Consider the following 19435-nt stretch of genomic DNA (forward strand, 5'->3'; position numbering starts at 1 on the left):
ACAGATAGATTGTATTACTTAATTTCAAAAAAAATTTTGTATATATGTTATTTTAAAATAGCTGAAGAGGAAGTAAGATATATTAAAAATCCTGTTTCATTCGTTCAATCAGACGGGATCGATACGGAAACTGACGTAAATTTTGTTTTAGTTTTCGGGCGTAATGTATCCACTGTAGGAATGCCGTGATAAAACACTGAGGTGTCATATGTAATCATTTAACGAGTATCTTCCCTTTGTAGGTATTTAACTGGAAGGCTACGCCACAGGAAAAACACATCAATTAACTTGTTGGGCATTGTACCCGGATTGAACATCTGATCAAATATTCTATGCATAAATTTCAAGGAAACTACGCGATCACGATTGTTAAGCATTCACACTTGCTACTGTTGCTAGATAAACGATACTGGCTCTCTCTAATAGTTCAGTTCGCAGTACAGATCCCTAACACTTACGTGGGTCATTTAGCTAATTTGAATGTGACAAGTTCCGTATCTATCCCTACATTAGCAATCCGAAACCAGCAAGATGTTTGCAACATCAAAGTGGGTCTGTTATGCTATGAGCGATGTAGACTGGTGCTCTTCAAACTTATTGCCGCGTTTCGCAGAAGCTAGGAAAAATTTTTGGAGGACTGGCTAAGACGGAAACAGAGGCGAAAGCGAATGTAGGTAGCACTCTACCTACTACATCCAGTGGTATAACTTTTTGTGGCATATTTTAGATGTCATCGTTACTTTTCTTCTGATTTCTTTCCGTACGTACTAGGTGCACTCAAGTTCTAAGGACCCGATTTTTTTTTCTGATTAACTACTCACCCGAAATCGATGAAACTGGCGTTACTTCTCGACGTAATCGCCCTGCAGACGTGCACATTTTTCACAACGCTAACGCCGTGATTCCACAGCAGCGGCGAAGGCTTCTTTAGAAGTCTGTTTGGACCACTGGAAAATCGCTGAGGCAATAGCGGCACGGCTGGTGAATGTGCGGCCATGGAGAGTGTCTTTCATTGTTGGAAAAAGCCAAAAGTCACTAGGAGCCAGGTCAGGTGAGTAGGGAGCACGAGGAATCACTTCAAAGTTGTTGTCACGAAGAAACTGTTGCGTAACGTTAGCTCGGTGTGTGGGTGCGTTGTTTCGGTGAAACAGCACACGCGCAGCCCTTCCTGGACGTTTTTGTTGCAGTGTACGAAGGAATTTGTTCTTCAAAACATTTTCGTAGGATGCGCCTGTTACCGTAGTGCCCTTTGGAACGCAATAGGTAAGGATTACGCCCTCGCTGTCCCAGAACATAGACACCATCATTTTTTCAGAACTGGCGGTTACCCGAAATTTTTTTGGTGGCGGTGAATCTGCGTGCTTCCATTGAGCTGACTGGCGCTTTGTTTCTAGATTGAAAAACGGCATCCACATCTCATCATTGTCACAACCGACGAAAAGAAAGTCCCATTCGTGCTGTCGTTGCGCGTCAACATTGCTCGGCAACATGCCACACAGGTAGCCGTGTGATCGTCCGCCAGCATTCGTGGCACCCACCTGGATGACACTTTTCACATTTTCAGGTCGTCATGCAGGATTGTGTGCACAGAACCCACAGAAATGCCAACTCTGGAGGCGATCTGTTCGACAGTCATTCGGCGACCCCCCAAAACAATTCTCTCCACTTTCTCGATCGTGTCGTCAGACCGGCTTGTGTGAGCCCGAGGTCGTTTCGGTTTGTTGTCACACGATGTCTGCCTTCATTAAACTGTCGCACCCACGAACGCACTTTCGACACATCTGTAACTCCATCACCACATGTCTCCTTCAGCTGTCGATGAATTTCAATTGGTTTCACACCACGCAAATTCAGAAAACGAATGACTGCACGCTGTTCAAATAAGGAAAACGTCGCCATTTTAAGTATTTAAAACAGTTCTCATTCTCACCGCTGGCGGTAAAATTCCATCTGCCGTACGGTGCTGCCATCTGTGGGACGTATTGACAATGAACGCGGCCTCATTTGAAAACAATGCGCATGTTTCTATCTCTTTCCAGTCAGGAGAAAAAAAAATCAGAGACCTTAGAACTTGAATGCATCTCGTAGATCAGTCATACCGTTTTTTTTTTTTTAACAGCTGCAACAATCAGAACGATTGAAGTCTTCGTTTTCGACAGAAAATAACACTACTGTTTTGACTTTTGGTCATACTAACTGCCAAAGAAAGATGTGGAATGAACGCCGTGCCGTGATCGACCCGTGTGAAAGCTCCCATACTCTCTTTTGTGCCACTAAAAAAAATTGCTCGTAGGTCCCCAGAACCTATGTACGTAGTATCGGCAAAAAAAGGAGATACACAATATTAGGAAATAATGTAGATGTGGCGATAGTCATCAACAGAAAAGTTCTTGGTGGACTGGCACGAAATTTTCGTGGATTGGAACTGGTCCGCAGGTCTGTTTGTAGAATGTTGGTCTAGTCTAGTGTAACTATGTCTTGTGTAACTATGATATTATGCTGTACTCGTTTATTCTAGTGATGTGTCACTTTCTGTCTTGCACATAATGTAATTTTGTAACATATATACATTTCTTTCGTTCTTTGGGGCATGCAGTGGAAAATACGTCTTTTAATGACGTGATTATTTATGAATAGTAGTCAGCTACACTGCTATGTAAGTTGCTAATATTTCATCTCATTCACAATGAGCCTATTTCGGCAAATTGCCACCGTCAGGTGCTGTGCAAATACATAGATAAGCGATGGTCGCAATATAACAGTTTCTTAATTATGATCCGAAAATTTACAATGTAACATTAGATGTTTCACCTTACATCATTGCTGTCATGGCTTCGGATGTTACTTGTTTTCCATATATGCTACTTTTCTGCCGACATCGCATTTGCATTTCAAAACACACACAGTATCAAACACAAAATTCACAAAGGCAGTTCGAAAATTCCCATACACAACAATCATGGCGTATACAAAATTTCGTGTAACACATGTCACAAGTTCTACATAGGGCAAACAGGTAGAAACTTCAAAATTAGATGTAAAGAAAAGTGAAAACAACCCATCCACATTTTATCAACATTTACAAGCAGAGGAACACTATGTAAAACTCATAAACGAAGCACTATAGATCCTCCATATTACGCAAAAGGGAATATTGATGAACATCCTTGCGGAAATAGAGATATATTCACAAACCGACCTAAAGCACAAAAAGTATATTCACATTATAAATCGGGAAAACGGGTGAAATAATAATATCAGTGATTCTAAACAACACACATCCACAGTAACAGCGATAACAACATGCAGAACACCAATATAAATCATAGACAACAATAATTATTACGAAAAAATTAAAAACGTAAAATAAAAATATCATATAAATCTAAAACTAGGCAGAAATATAATTAGAAACAAACCTATATGAATAACAATTACAAACAACTGAATTTCACACATACTTATTTATAATGGTAACTATGTAGACATGTAACATCTCTGACCAACTGTCATCTAGGCTGTCAGAAAAGTAGCATATATGGAAAACAAGTAAGATTCGATATACGTCTCCAGTCTACACTTGAGACAAAGTGTAATAATGCCAAAACGCACAGAACACGACAGCAACGACGTTACGTGTAAGGTAAAACACCTAATGATATATTACAAAACCACTGTATTAAGACTTTCGCTTATCTTTGTATTTACAGAGCACCTGACGATGGCAAATTGCCGAAATGGGCTCATCGTGAATGAGATAAAATACACTCCTGGAAATGGAAAAAAGAACACATTGACACCGGTGTGTCAGACCCACCATACTTGCTCCGGACACTGCGAGAGGGCTGTACAAGCAATGATCACACGCACGGCACAGCGGACACACCAGGAACCGCGGTGTTGGCCGTCGAATGGCGCTAGCTGCGCAGCATTTGTGCACCGCCGCCGTCAGTGTCAGCCAGATTGCCGTGGCATACGGAGCTCCATCGCAGTCTTTAACACTGGTGGCATGCCGCGACAGCGTGGACGTGAACCGTATGTGCAGTTGACGGACTTTGAGCGAGGGCGTATAGTGGGCATGCGGGAGGCCGGGTGGACGTACCGCCGAATTGCTCAACACGTGGGGCGTGAGGTCTCCACAGTACATCGATGTTGTCGCCAGTGGTCGGCGGAAGGTGCACGTGCCCGTCGACCTGGGACCGGACCGCAGCGACGCAGAGATGCACGCCAAGACCGTAGGATCCTACGCAGTGCCGTAGGGGACCGCACCGCCACTTCCCAGCAAATTAGGGACACTGTTGTTCCTGGGGTATCGGCGAGGACCATTCGCAACCGTCTCCATGAAGCTGGGCTACGGTCCCGCACACCGTTAGGACGTCTTCCGCTCACGCCCCAACATCGCGCAGCCCGCCTCCAGTGGTGTCGCGACAGGCGTGAATGGAGGGACGAATGGAGACGTGTCGTCTTCAGCGATGAGAGTCGCTTCTGCCTCGGTGCCAATGATGGTCGTATGCGTGTTTGGCGCCGTGCAGGTGAGCTCCACAATCAGGACTGCATACGACCGAGGCACACAGGGCCAACACCCGGCATCATGGTGTGGGGAGCGATCTCCTACACTGGCCGTACACCTCTGGTGATCGTCGAGGGGACACTGAATAGTGCACGGTACATTCAAACCGTCATTGAACCCATCGTTCTACCATTCCTAGACCGGCAAGGGAACTTGCTGTTCCAACAGGACAATGCACGTCCGCATGTATCCCGTGCCACCCAACGTGCTCTAGAAGGTGTAAGTCAACTACTCTGGCCAGCAATATCTCCGGATCTGTCCCCCATTGAGCATGTTTGGGACTGGATGAAGCGTCGTCTCACGGGGTCTGCACGTCCAGCACGAACGCTGGTCCAACTGAGGCGCCAAGTGGAAATGGCATGGCAAGCCGTTCCACAGGACTACATCCAGCATCTCTACGATCGTCTCCATGGGAGAATAGCAGCCTGCATTGCTGCGAAAGGTGGATATACACTGTACTAGTGCCGACATTGTGCATGCTCTGTTGACTGTGTCTATGTGCCTGTGGTTCTGTCAGTGTGATCATGTGATGTATCTGACCCCAGGAATGTGTCAATAAAGTTTCCCCTTCCTGGGACAATGAATTCACGGTGTTCTTATTTCAATTTCCAGGAGTGTATAAACAACTTACACAGGAGTGTAGCTAGGTATTATTCATAAATAATTACATCCATCTAAATACATGATTTTTATATCATTTAAAAAACTTAAATTTTCGTTGGAAAATAAAATATTTAAATTACGTAATTACAATGGGGCAGGCGCAGATGGAGTTTTTTGGGATGGGAAAGGTGACCATCCAGGCTTTCAGTTTTGTGAGGGTCATGATTCGGAATAGGCATTTAGTGTGAAATGTATACAACAGTAACAACAGCAATAGTAATAGTAATGTTAATAGTAATTAAGTGACAAGGTCTAGAAATTTGGAAAACCGGAAATATAAATATTTTATTATAATGTGTGGATCATGACTGCAACCGCCTGTGCCCTTGGGTACGCGCTTTCGTCCGGCGCGCCATTAATGCCAGAGTGAGCCCTCAATAGCAGTGAAGTACAATGTCTCACTTGCCTTAAAAGATTAAAGATTTGTCCGCCACTTCTATGAAATAATAGAAGACGAACGAAATTATGCTGACAGTAATAAATTAAAAACTCTCTAACGTCAATGATGTCCGAGTATAATGACTTTTCTGGAGACTAGAAATCTACTCTGTAGGAATCAGCATGGGTTTCGAAAAAGACGGTCGTGTGAAACCCAGCTCGCGCTATTCGTCCACGAGACTCGGAGGGCCATAGACACGGGTTTACAGGTGGATGCCGTGTTTCTCGACTTCCGCAAGGCGTACGATACAGTTCCCCACAGTCGTTTAATGAACAAAGTAAGAGCATGTGGACTATCAGACAACTGTGTGATTGGATTGAGGAGTTCCTAGATAACAGAACGCAGCATGTCATTCCCAATGGAGAGAAGTCTTCCGAAGTAAGAGTGATTTCAGGTGTGCCGCAGGGGAGTGCCATAGGACCGATGCTATTCACAATATACGTAAATGACCTTGTGGATGACATCGGAAGTTCACTGAGGCTTTTTGCGGATGATGCTGTGGTATATCGAGAGGTTATAAGAATGGGAAATTGTACTGAAATGGAGGAGGATCTGCAGCAAATTGATGCATGCTTCAGGGAATGGCAATTGAATCTCAATGTAGACAAGTGTAATGTGCTGCGAATACATACACTCCTGGAAATTGAAATAAGAACACCGTGAATTCATTGTCCCAGGAAGGGGAAACTTTATTGACACATTCCTGGGGTCAGATACATCACATGATCACACTGACAGAACCACAGGCACATAGATACAGGCAACAGAGCATGCACAATGTCGGCACTAGTACAGTGTATATCCACCTTTCACAGCAATGCAGGCTGCTATTCTCCCATGGGACGATCGTAGAGATGCTGGATGTAGTCCTGTGGAACGGCTTGCCATGCCATTTCCACCTGGCGCCTTAGTTGGACCAGCGTTCGTGCTGGACGTGCAGACCGCGTGAGACGTCGCTTCATCCAGTCCCAAACATGCTCAATGGGGGACAGATCCGGAGATCTTGCTTGCCAGGGTAGTTGACTTACACCTTCTAGAGCACGTCGGGTGGCACGGGATACATGCGGACTTGCATTGTCCTGTTGGAACAGCAAGTTCCCTTGCCAGTCTAGGAATGGTAGAACGATGGGTTTGATGACGGTTTGGATGTACCGTGCACTATTCAGTGTCCCCTCGACGATCACCAGAGGTGTACGGCCAGTGTAGGAGATCGCTCCCCACACCATGATGCTGGGTGTTGGCCCTGTGTGCCTTGGTCATATGCAGTCCTGATTGTGGCGCTCACCTGCACGGCGCCAAACACGCATACGGCCATCATTGGCACCAAGGCAGAAGCGACTCTCATCGCTGAAGACGACACATCTCCATTCGTCCCTCCATTCACGCCTGTCGCGACACCACTGGAGGCGGGCTGCACGATGTTGGGGAGTGAGCGGAAGACGGCCTAACGGTGTCCGGGACCGTAGCCCAGCTTCATGGAGACGGTTGCGAATGGTCCTCGCCGATACCGCAGGAGCAACAGTGTCCCTAATTTGCTGAGAAGTGGCGGTGCGGTCCCCTACGGCACTGCGTAGGATCCTACGGTCTTGGCGTGCATCCGTGCGTCGCTGCGGTCCGGTCCCAGGTCGACGGGCACGTGCACCTTCCGCCGACCACTGGCGACAACATCGATGTACTGTGGAGACCTCACGCCCCACGTGTTGAGCAATTCGGCGGTACGTCCACCCGGCCTCCCGCATGCCCACTATACGCCCTCGCTCAAAGTCCGTCAACTGCACATACGGTTCACGTCCACGCTGTCGCGGCATGCTACCAGTGTTAAAGACTGCGATGGAGCTCCGTATGCCACGGCAAACTGGCTGACACTGACGGCGGTGGTGCACAAATGCTGCGCAGCTAGCGCCATTCGACGGCCAACACTGCGGTTCCTGGTGTGTCCGCTGTGCCGTGCGTGTGATCATTGCTTGTACAGCTTTCTCGCAGTGTCCGGAGCAAGTATGGTGGGTCTGACACACCGGTGTCAATGTGTTCTTTTTTCCATTTCCAGGAGTGTAGAAAGAAAGATCCCTTATCATTTAGCTACAATATTGCAGGTCAGCAACTGAAAGCAGTTGATTCCATAAATTATCTGGGAGTACGCATTAGGAGTGATTTAAAATGGAATGATCATATAAAGTTGATCGTCGGTAAGGCAGATGCCAGACTAAGATTCATTGGAAGAATCCTAAGGAAATGCAATCCGAAAACAAAGGAAGTAGGTTACAGTACGCTTGTTCGCCCACTGCTTGAATACTGCTCAGCAGTGTGGGATCAGTACCTGATAGGGCTGACAGAAGCGATAGAGAAGATACAACAGAGAGAGATAAAAATTTTCAGTCTTTGTTCGATACTTACGATTGTTACAGGAAGTAACAGGAATATAAAACCTTAAATCAGTTATTTCAGAAACCGGTTATTTTGAGCGGTTGTAACAGGCAGGGTAAGTTGGAATGGAAGACAGCCAGTATAACTGAAAACCGGACGTATCGGCCACATCGGCTTGGCCATGCCTACGATAAGTTGGAGTTCTGGCATTACAGAAAAAAAGATTGAGAGCTGCCAAAAGTATTAGAACGAACGGCAGTGCTGCACCTCTAATGATTTCCAATATATGATCTTTTTTGAAACTAGAGCAATACCTCATTGACACCCTGCATACATACAAAACGGTCTATATGTTTGCCACAGCATTTCGTGCTGTTGCCGTATACATCACACAGTCCACACGCACAGCTGTCGGTTGTTGCACCCATAGAGTAAATATCTCTGGAGTGAGCATTGCGTTCTGCACATGTTGTCAACATTAAACCAGGATTGTCACGTGTTTTCGGGACTTCGCTGTGCGTGTGTGCTTTCCGCAGAGTTTGAAGTATGTAATATCAAGAGTTTTTCTGTCGTGCAGCAATGGTAGCGGCGCTGAGGGGTTGCCGCGTTTGAATTTTGTATGGATAGAGGTGTGAACTCTGGCGCACGAGACGATACGTGGACGTTGGAGTCATTTGGACCGCAGCTGCAACACTGCGAACGGAAACCCGAGGCCGCTGTTGGATCACCTGCTGCACTAGCTTTTGCCCTCTGTGGTTGCCGTACGCGGTCGCCCTACCTTTCCAGCACGTTCATCCATCACGTTCTCAGTCCGTTGAAATTTTTCAAACAGATCCTTTATTGTATCGCTTTTCGTTCCTTTGGTTACATTAAACCTCCGTTGAAAACTTCGTCTCGTTGCAACAACACTGTGTTCTAGGCGGTGGAATTCCAACACCAGAAAAATCCTCTGTTCTAAGGAATAAACCATGTTGTCCACAGCACACTTGCACGTTGTGAACAGCACACGCTTACAGCAGAAAGACGACGTACAGAATGGCGCACCCACAGAATGCGTTGTCTTCTATATCTTTCACATCACTTGCAGCGCCATCTGTTGTTGAAAATTGTAACTACTGTAATTTCGAAAGTTTGTCCGCCTGAAAATGTACTGTTGTCCCAAGCATGTTGCAACAAACGGTGTATTTCTATCGCTGCTCGTTTAGTTTTTATTGCCGTTTCAAATATACCGGTCATTTTTGAAACACCCTGTAGATATGCAACATGTGCCTTGTTTAGCACACACTATAAATTTAGTTGTGGAAAGTTCTTTGAGCAGCAACAGTGAGCTCTGCATAATGCGGGAAAAGGCCAGAAAAATTGTTAGCTATTTTAAAACAAGTTGCAATGCTAATGAAAAAATCCAAGATATCCAAGATATCCAGGATCTAATGGAAAAAACCTGTTCATAAATTGATTCAGGAAACCCAAACCCTATGGAAAAGTACGTTTTATATGCTACAACGTCTAGTGGAGCAAAAGGAATGCATTGCAGCCTGTTTATCAACTTTGTATTCAGGTGTAGAGAACCTCACAGCTGATGAGAGCTGCCAAAAGTATTAGAACGAACGGCAGTGCTGCACCTCTAATGATTTCCAATATATGATCTTTTTTGAAACTAGAGCAATACCTCATTGACACCCTGCATACATACAAAACGGTCTATATTTTTGCCACAGCATTTGGTGCTGTTGCCGTATACATCACACAGTCCACACGCACAGCTATCGGTTGTTGCACCCATAGAGTAAATATCTCTGGAGTGAGCATTGCGTTCTGCACATGTTGTCAACATTAAACCAGGATTGTCACGTGTTTTCGGGACTTCGCTGTGCGTGTGTGCTTTCCGCAGAGTTTGAAGTTTATAATATCAAGAGTTTTTGTTGTGTTTTCACCGTTTGTTGATAGTGCTATAGCGATTGTGAATTACTGTTGTTGCTACGGATGCAAAGAAAAATATGTGAAAGGAGAGATAGCAACTTTTCATGGCATACTATGTTTAAAAATTTCGAGACGCATTATAAGTCTTGATTCTGTAGACCTATTTTTCTGCGATTTTATGACTATATAATAGATATTACGGCTTGTACAAAAGATTACAGACAATGGCTTCCTCTCGTAAATTTGCTAATGGAACAGCAAAGGGAATGGTTAGTTGTTTCAGCACAGACTATCCTCCTTGTCGATTATGTATATAGATTTGAAAGAAGGGAGACAGATAAATTCAATAGAGTGGGAGTCTGTAATTGTCTTCGTATAATTTGTGTGCCAAACTTTTTTGCTTACTACTAAGTTACAGTAGGAGACCATGTTAAGTGTGTCTAGGACATGGAGAAGGATTATGTGTGATTTACATTTGAGTTTCCCGAAGGATGAACAACGAGTAAAGCTGTAGCTCCAGAAAATAAGAAGGAGTAATTTTGTCCCCACAAAATATTCTAAAGTATGTTCAAAAGGAATGTTTAGACAGAGAAATATTTGGACGTGTGTGACTTAATTTTCTACAGCACCTACTACCAATTTCTGCATTCAGCTTAAATACATTTTCTGCACAAATCAAATAAAAAACACAATAGTGTAACTAATCAAAGTACACATTCAACTTCTTTGGTGTATTTTGCCTTCAATTTATTTTCTTCTGCATTTGATTAAGAAGCGTAAAATATTAGTAAACATGTCTCCAAACTCTTTCATTTGTGTCACTTTCCACTTCCCTTAATGGTGTTATATGGGTTGACTGTTACATGACCAACTGTATTTGCTTTACAGTACATTTATTCTCCGATCGCTTTTTTTCCCCTTCTTACTCAGTCTACTTATTTAATAAACTGGGAGCAAGTTCGTAAAATGCGTCAAATAAACACTTCAAAGTGTCACCAGTAAGAAAAATTGTGCTTTAGGTCGCAAAAATGAGAAAATAAATACGAAGAAATAGCAGAAAAAGGACGAATTAGCAGGGATATAATCGCTAATGTGTGGCAAATTCGGTGTTTTTCGGGCACTTGCAAAAGTATTAGCGTACTGTTAAGTCGTTTTGCAAAACTGTCACTGCAAATATGAACGTCAGGCTCTGTAATATTATAAAGTCCCATATCATACCGAAAACTATACCAAAAATCGAGTGCATGTGAAGTGTGATACCTATCGCAAGGAAGCAGAATGCAATATCACTTGCCCTTAAAAATTACATAGCTGGTTTATTCCCGGTATTGAATGGATACTGTTAAAATGTCTGTACGACATGTCTAAATAATCCATGACACGTACGAAAAGAATCCATCTATACTAGGGATGCAGTGACATTCGAAATATACAGACAAACACACGACAAACACGTGACCAGGCCGGCAATTTGTGTTGACAACACAAAATCTGTTCTGCGCATGTGAGTGCCCTCTCCAGAGATATTTACTCTATGGTTCCACGAAGGTTGCGTAAAACCCGTGTCTCTCGGCAAAGATCGAACAGACTTGCCCATTTTCGTCTGAGCAGTTTGATGCCTGCTACCCTGCGGACATAGGGCAGCAGACAAGCGAAGAGGTAGCGAGCGCGGCAGTGCCATCTGCACGTCAACTAGTTTGCTTACTGGCCGATAGATGGCATCAACAGCAATAACCTGACATTTGCGCTGTGAGCGGGTAAGGAACTACAATAGAATTAGAATTCCGGAATGCATCTGCAAGTATATGCGCACCCGCTGGTACTGACAAGAAGAGGCTCCCAGAGTTGGGGTCGACTTTTTTAAACCAAATATGCGCTGATATACGTTAAGATCGCCCCGGTAGGCCTTCGTCTGCGAGTGATTGACGAAAAAAAGGTTTCAGAATCTCATGTGATGCTGAATACTGTTGGGGAAGTCACTTCACATAGACAGGTTGCGTGGGGTAGAGGATAGATAATAATTTCCCACACAGGAGATTGAGGGCTCGAATTTCGTCAGATACTGTAATTTTTTAATTTCGAATCTTTATCGAAATGACTCTGATCACTAGTTTAATCGGTTAATAGGTTTAAATGTAATTTTTTATATCTGCTGCTTAGTCAAGTTCTTTTATTCACTGTACGAACTTTTTAATTTGTTTAATTTTTCTCAATATCGTTCCAATTGGAATTTTTGTGAACGTGAATTTAATTATATTTGTCTATTATGATATTCAGATATTTGAAAATTCCGATGTATCAATTAAAAAAACAAAAGACGAAATAATCTATTTATATTGACTGTGCAGCGATATAAAAATTGTATTTTTCGTTCCCAGATGTGCATTTTTTTTTTTTTTTTTTTTTTTGCAGAGTAATCGTCATACAAAAATTAAAACATAAATCAGTACCTTTTGCATTGTAGAAAAAAATGACAAAGATGAATATTTAAGTGAAAGAAGAGTTTGTAAGTAAAACTACTTCAAACAAAATGAGAAACAGATACAATGAACGCAATAATGTGGATGAAAAGCTAGGTGAAAAAACAAAATAAATTAAATCGAAATTAATACAGAAAATTAATTAAAAATACATGAGCGAATATTTCAGTTAGGAATAGTACGAAAAATAAGAGCAAATGAAGAAGTTCATATTATAATTAAAGGAATGGAAACTAAAAAATACATTTAAATCAACAAATTGAATAAATGTATATCAGAGTTTTTCGATAAAGCTTTTAAGTGTAGTATTTCTGTATTCCAGAGTTTCCCATAATATTTTTATATTTCCATGTTTCATTTGATCAACTGAATTATTCTTCTGTTGCCCATGGTTTCTTTGCAGCTACCTTCTTTGCACCTACGTTTTACTTTCCAAATTCTGTGACTGGCCTTTTTACAGATGTCCATTCCTCTTCAGCATTACTGCCTACTGCGCTATTCCTTATTGCTGTATATATATAGCGTCAGAGAACTTGACGCAAATCTCGTCATTCCGTAGTACTTCCACATCCCATTTCTTTGCGTTTTGATACTTCCTGTTTAATGTCTTAAACTTCAGCCTTCCCTCCATCACTATTATATTCTGATCTGAGCCTATGTCTGCTTCTGGGTATCTGATTTCGGAATCTCTGTCATACCATGATGTAAGCTAATTGAAATCTTCCCGTACCTCCCGGCCTTTTCCAAGTATACCTCCTCCTCTTGTGATTCTTGAACAGGGTATTCGCTATTACTAGCTGAAACTTGTTACAGAACTCAATTAGTCTTTCTCCTCTTTCATTCCTTGTGCCAAGCCCATATTCTCCTGTAAGCCTTTCTTCTACGCCTTCTCCTACAACTGCATTCCAGTCCCCTATCACTACTACATTTTCATCTCCCTTGATGTACTATAGTACCCTGCAATTTCCTCACATACTTTCTCTATCTCTTCATCTTCAGCTTGTGATATCGGAATGTATACCTGAACAATCGTTGTCAGTGTTAGTTTTCTGTCGATTCTGATAGTAACAACGCTATCACTGAACTGTTCACAGTAACACACTCTCTGCTCTACCTTCCTAATCATAGCAAATCCTACTTGCATTATACCATCTCCTTCTGCTGTTGATATTACCCTATGCTCATCTGACCAGAAATAATTTTCTTTCCAGTTATTACGTCTAGATTGAGCCTTTGCATTTCCCTTTTCAGATTTTCTAGTTTCCCTACCACGTTCAAGCTTCTGACATTCCACGCCCCGACTCGTAGAACATTATCCTTTCGTTGATTATTCAATCTTTTTCTCATGGTCACCTCCCCCTTGGCAGTCCCTCCTGGAAATCCACATGGGACACTCACTACTCCAGAACATTTTGCAAATGGAGAGAGATCATTTACAATGACAGCCCACATGTCCTGTGGATGCACGTCACATGTCTTTAATGCAGTGGTTTCCTTTGCCTGCTGCAGCCTTATGCCTAATCATTGCTGTTTCTACCGTCTGTAGGGGCGGTTTCCAACCACTAGGACAAGAGAGTGTCCTGAATTTTTGTCCGCTCCTCCGCCGTCTTTGACAGTGCCGTTGGCAGAATGAGTGAAAGTGAGGGTGACTTCTTTCTTATGCCTGAAGTCTACGGCCACCAACGCTGAATATTAATCAAAATTTAAGCAGTAGCGAGCTTCGAATCCGCGAGATATATATGATTGGATTAGCTTGCACCCAATATACTTACACTTCGTGTTCGAACAGCGGTTTGCACCGCTTCGTGACGACTGCAGAGACAGGGTAACAGGATGGCAAAGGAGGTGGCGAGGAGCGCGTCTCGATTGCAGTGCCATCTGTCGGACAAGTAGTACACTTATTGGGTTGGAGATGGCGCCAACTGCGACACGCTGCCACGTGATTTGCGCGCTGGTAGGCAACTGCATTACCGGCAATCGCATAAGTGCAAGTCGTCTAACTGTAGGCTAGGCGCAAACTGAGACGCGTACAGCACGTGTGACGTCACACGATACCACAGCGCGACACGCACGTGCCGCACGGCTGCAGCGCATATTGCGACGCGTACACCGTACTTCGCACGCGTCAACTGGCGACGCTCTGCGCTGACAGAACCGAAGCGCGCGCAACCTGTCATCTTTCTCAAACGATTTTACAGAAACTATTCTCTGGAAATATTTGGTTCTTGCCTTACTTGTAGCGTTATATGTCAGCTTCGTGCCCATCACCTCGCTAATGACCATTCTTATTGTGATGTTCACATTTTAGTAAGGCACTACGCAAAACTCAAAAAGTTTGCAACGAAAATTAGGGGTCGCTACGATTTTGCGTTTGTTGCGTATTACACCATATGTTGCTGCGTATGAAATTTAGATAACATGTTGGATTTTTGTTTAGACTTGGGAGGAGGTCTCTATCTGCCTCCGATCTCGAGAAAATGATTCCTGTGTAGCCCTCTCACTTCCGATCTCACTCCCGCGAGAACGAAATACTCGCACACAAGGAGGAGAGTGTTTTGCCAATTCTTAAACACACCGAACTTTCTTATCTATGGCGATGTATCAGTACTTATACTTCCCTTTTTATTTATTTCACTCCAGTGACTGTAATTTTGTAAGAGCTATCGTCAGCTAGCGAAACAAGAGCTTGCTAGTATGAAAATAACCATGAAATTTCTTCTCTAAGTGTTACTGCAAAACGGCACTATGAGGTTTTTCGTAAGCTGTTGAGCTCTGCGATTGCCAATTGCTTGTTTAATGAGGCACTCCGTTCCGGAATTCTGTCGCAATAGCTGCTGTGAGATGAGCTCAGTAAATTATACTGTGACAAAGGAAGTGCAATTAAAACAGTCACCAAGAGAAATGTGGCCGTTACTTACAAACTGCGATGCTTCTTCGAATTACAATTCACATAAAAATAGATTGCCAATTCTGTTGGAATTTTGGTGGAATCCCCGTAACCCATCGTATTTCTAACACTGAGCGACTGGAATGGAAACTTACCAAAGGATTTTATTCCTTCTCTTGATATGTTGTTGTTGTGGTCTTCAGTCCTGAGACTGGTTTGATGCTGCTTTCCATGCTACTCTATCCTGTGCAAGCTTCTTCATCTCCCAGTACCTACTGCAACCTACATCCTTCTGAATCTGCTTAGTGTATTCATCTCTTGGTCTAGCTCTACCATTTTTACCCTCCACGCTGCCCTCCAATGCTAAATTTGTGATCCCTTGATGCCTCAGAACATGTCCTACCAACCGATCCCTTCTTCTGGTCAAGTTGTGCCACAAATTTCTCTTCTCCCCAATCCTATTCAATACTTCCCCATTAGCTATGTGATCTACCCATTTAAAGTTCAGCATTCTTCTGTAGCACCACATTTTGAAAGCTTCTCTTCTCTTCTCGTCTAAACTCTTCCATACATGGCTACACTCCATACAATACTTTCAGAAATGGCTTCCTGACACTTAAATCTACACTCAATGTTAACAAATTTCTCTTCTTCAGAAACGCTTTCCTTGCCATTGCCAGTCTACATTTTATATCCTCTCTACTTCGACCATCATCAGTTATTTTACTTCCTAAATAGCAAAACTCCTTTACTACTTTAAGTGTCTCATTTCCTAATCTAATTCCCTCAGCATCACCTAACTTAATTCGACTACATTCCATTATTCTCGTTTTGCTTTTGTTGATGTTCATATTATACTTCCTTCCAAGACACTCTCCATTCCGTTCAATTGCTCTTCCAAGTCCTTTGCCGTCTCTGACAGAATTACAATGTCATTGGCGAACCTCAACGTTTTTATTTCTTCTCCATGGACTTTAATACCTACTCCTAATTTTTCTTTTGTTTCCTTTACTGCTTGCTCAACACATCTTGCTCATCAGATGGGATCATATCTGTGGAGATTATCCCTATCTCAATTTTTTTAACAGATCGTACATACCAGCATACTTTCCTGCCTTGCTTCTTAATCACATCATTTTATAATATTCCTTGTTTCGTAATTCACTACCCTCTGTTCTTTCTCGCGATCTGAAAACATCGCGGAGGGATATGGTACAATTCCAGTGGCCAATGGCTCACCAGTTACTGAAGTATGCATTTTTCTTGACAGAAGAAAAACAAAACAAAGCGATACAGATACAAATAACAGAAAAGTATACTGTACTAACGAAGGAAGCTGGAGCGTTTAAATGGAGAAAAACTGAACACTACCCAAAGGCAATAAAATTTTGTATAAAGTAAGGCAATATTTATCTTATTGCCAATGCTACCACTGCTCGTATGCGCCGTTCCGATGTGAGCACATGGCCGGGCTTCTTTCCCGCTCCCCGCCTCAAATTTCCCACGGTGCTATACTTCAATTCTTTTATCTTGGCGGTTCGCGCATGCCCGCCCAGACGTGGGAGATTGCTGCGTTGCCAGTTGTACGCGCCAAGAGAAGCAGCGCCATAGTACAGTATAGTTCGCAAACTTACGTTTAGGGGGGAGCGCGCAGTTTATGAAGTAAAGCCACCACGTCCGCATTAAGCCTTTCGCTGCTACGCATTCCGCGATGTTCACGATTTTGTCATCATCGCACTGCTCGCCTGTGCAGACATATGGTGTTTCGACTCCTTTGACACACTTTATCATTCGATTTCACAAAAGCTATTTGGCCCAAAAATTTGAACTTTACACATCTTCATGACTGACACCTTCCCCCCATTATTGACTTAATTCTGTTTCGATGTTCGTTATTGTGCAGCATTAGATGTAGTAAACTATTGCACGAAATATTTTAAGAGTTTGCAGAGGTAAAAGTCCATAGTGTATACTTTCCGTGTGGTCGATTTTAGTTGCCATTAGACATTTCAAAAAATTACATTCAAACGAATAAAATTCATGAAGTAAGACACATCGATATTGTTTTTAAGTAAAGAATATATCAAGCACCAAACCAGGTTTGAACTCAGAACCTTTCACTTTGTAGCCATACACTTTAACCAGTACACTAACGCAACTCATCATTCAGTAGCTCTCCCGGTGGAGAATTTTAAAATGTCACGCAAAATACCGACAAACACTGTTGGTGTGACTATGAATTACTCACGCTTCGTCGAAGTACAATAGGAAGTAAACAATTACCTTGTAACATTACAGGACATATTGAAGTATTCGAGACTGTAGACTTTTAGGGGATGTCGATACAGATATGCAAAATGTAAAGGGAAACTTTGGTGATGTTTAAATATTGTACTGTGTCAATATTAGGACATTTTGCACAGAAAGAACAAAAATAGAATTAATGTAAATATATATTAGTGTTAGTAACGTATTTTCATTCAATTTTGTAATTATATTTCATTTTGTAAAAGAAAGACTCACTGTTTGCTGTAGATCTGATTAATTGTATAAATTATCAGTTTTGAGCTAAATTATTTCGTATAATATGGACAAGATACTTTTAAAAACTCACCAGCTAAGGAAAAAGTCTGTAAATGAACGTTCAATGCACACTTCTAGAACTTTCTATGGAGAAATTCTATATTATGATCGCAAAAATACGAAAACTTTTGAAAACTGTTTCATAACCTAATTTCGAAAGACGATTTGTATCAAGAAATGTTGCTAAAAAGATTTATTTACGTTTTGAAACACGATTTAAATCATTTTACATATAAATAGTTGTTCTAAATCACTCAAGAAATATCCAGAATCAAATGTCAAGATATTTCTGGAAACATCGGCACAAATCTGGTGAAGGTTATCCAGAAGCTGGTAGAAAAATGTTATAAAATCTATTTGGGAAATTATGCTTGTAAGAATTTATATGTACTGATCCTTTTACTTACCTTAATCTGTACTAAAATTCTGTAATGTCTAATTTAGTTTTAAGTCGTGAATTGCTATCGTATTGTAAACAAAACATTGTCAAAGACTCTCATTGTTTGGAAAGATATTAATACACCTAGGAGTTGTCAGTTGCCAGTTCGGATATGCAGTGCGGTTAGCTCGGAGAGTCAGTTGTTGAGTCTGTGAAGCCTGTCAGTTCTGTTTGTAAATAAACGTCTGTAATGAAGAATTACTTGTTGTCGTCAGTATGAACTCAAGACCTTTTGCACGAAGCAGACACCTCCTAATGCAACGTTTTAATTTGGTGTTGAGGAGCTGAAATGTTATAATTTGGTTGAGGAAGCTGGGATGTTTTAACCTCTGTTCTTTATTGCGACAAAGCGGTTAAGGAGAATGATACAAACACCTTCCCTTGCTATCGCCTGAATTAGGAGGCTTATTGCTTGTTTGGTTTAATTAATTAATAGAATATGAAAGAATTGGTATAAAGAATGCTTTTTCCAAACTTTCTATAAAAGAAACTCTGCTATCAAGACATTGCTTTTGTTCAATTACTTTATTTATGACTGAACATTTCTAAAACTGAAGACACTCGTCCGTGCTCTTCACTGCAGTCGGGCTCTGGCAACGTCGCTCTCTGTTCATTGGCTGTCTGTGTTCTGTGACGTCAGATGTGCAGAACGAACCTAAACTCGGCCCCCGTCGTAAATGACACGCACTTTAGCGAGGCACGGGCGACGCGAGAAACTGAGCCGCAACCACAACGCCGCGCGACCTGGCGCAGACGCGAGTCGCGTTCCAGTCGCGTCGTGTCGCAGTCTGCCCCGCGGTCCCATTTGAACCTGTGGAGTTACAAAACCATGCGCTTCGCAGCGCCCTACCACACGCGCTGTACGCGTCTCAATTTGCGCCTAGCCTGATGGCACGTATCAAAATTTTTCCAACCACACTAGGGCGCTAAGTACGCCAGAAACTGTTGACGGTCAAGTTGCGTATGACCTGAAATGTGCTCGCTGACGTCCGACTCGTAGTTCACTTCGCCAGAGTCGGCACGAGAACATTTCTCCTGACAAGCGATGGCGTATCATCTGGCTGCAAAGGCTCTTCCTACCTGCCACAGT

The sequence above is a fragment of the Schistocerca gregaria genome, chromosome 11 (genome assembly GCF_023897955.1).
Source record: "Schistocerca gregaria isolate iqSchGreg1 chromosome 11, iqSchGreg1.2, whole genome shotgun sequence".
Lineage (NCBI taxonomy): Eukaryota > Metazoa > Arthropoda > Insecta > Orthoptera > Acrididae > Schistocerca > Schistocerca gregaria.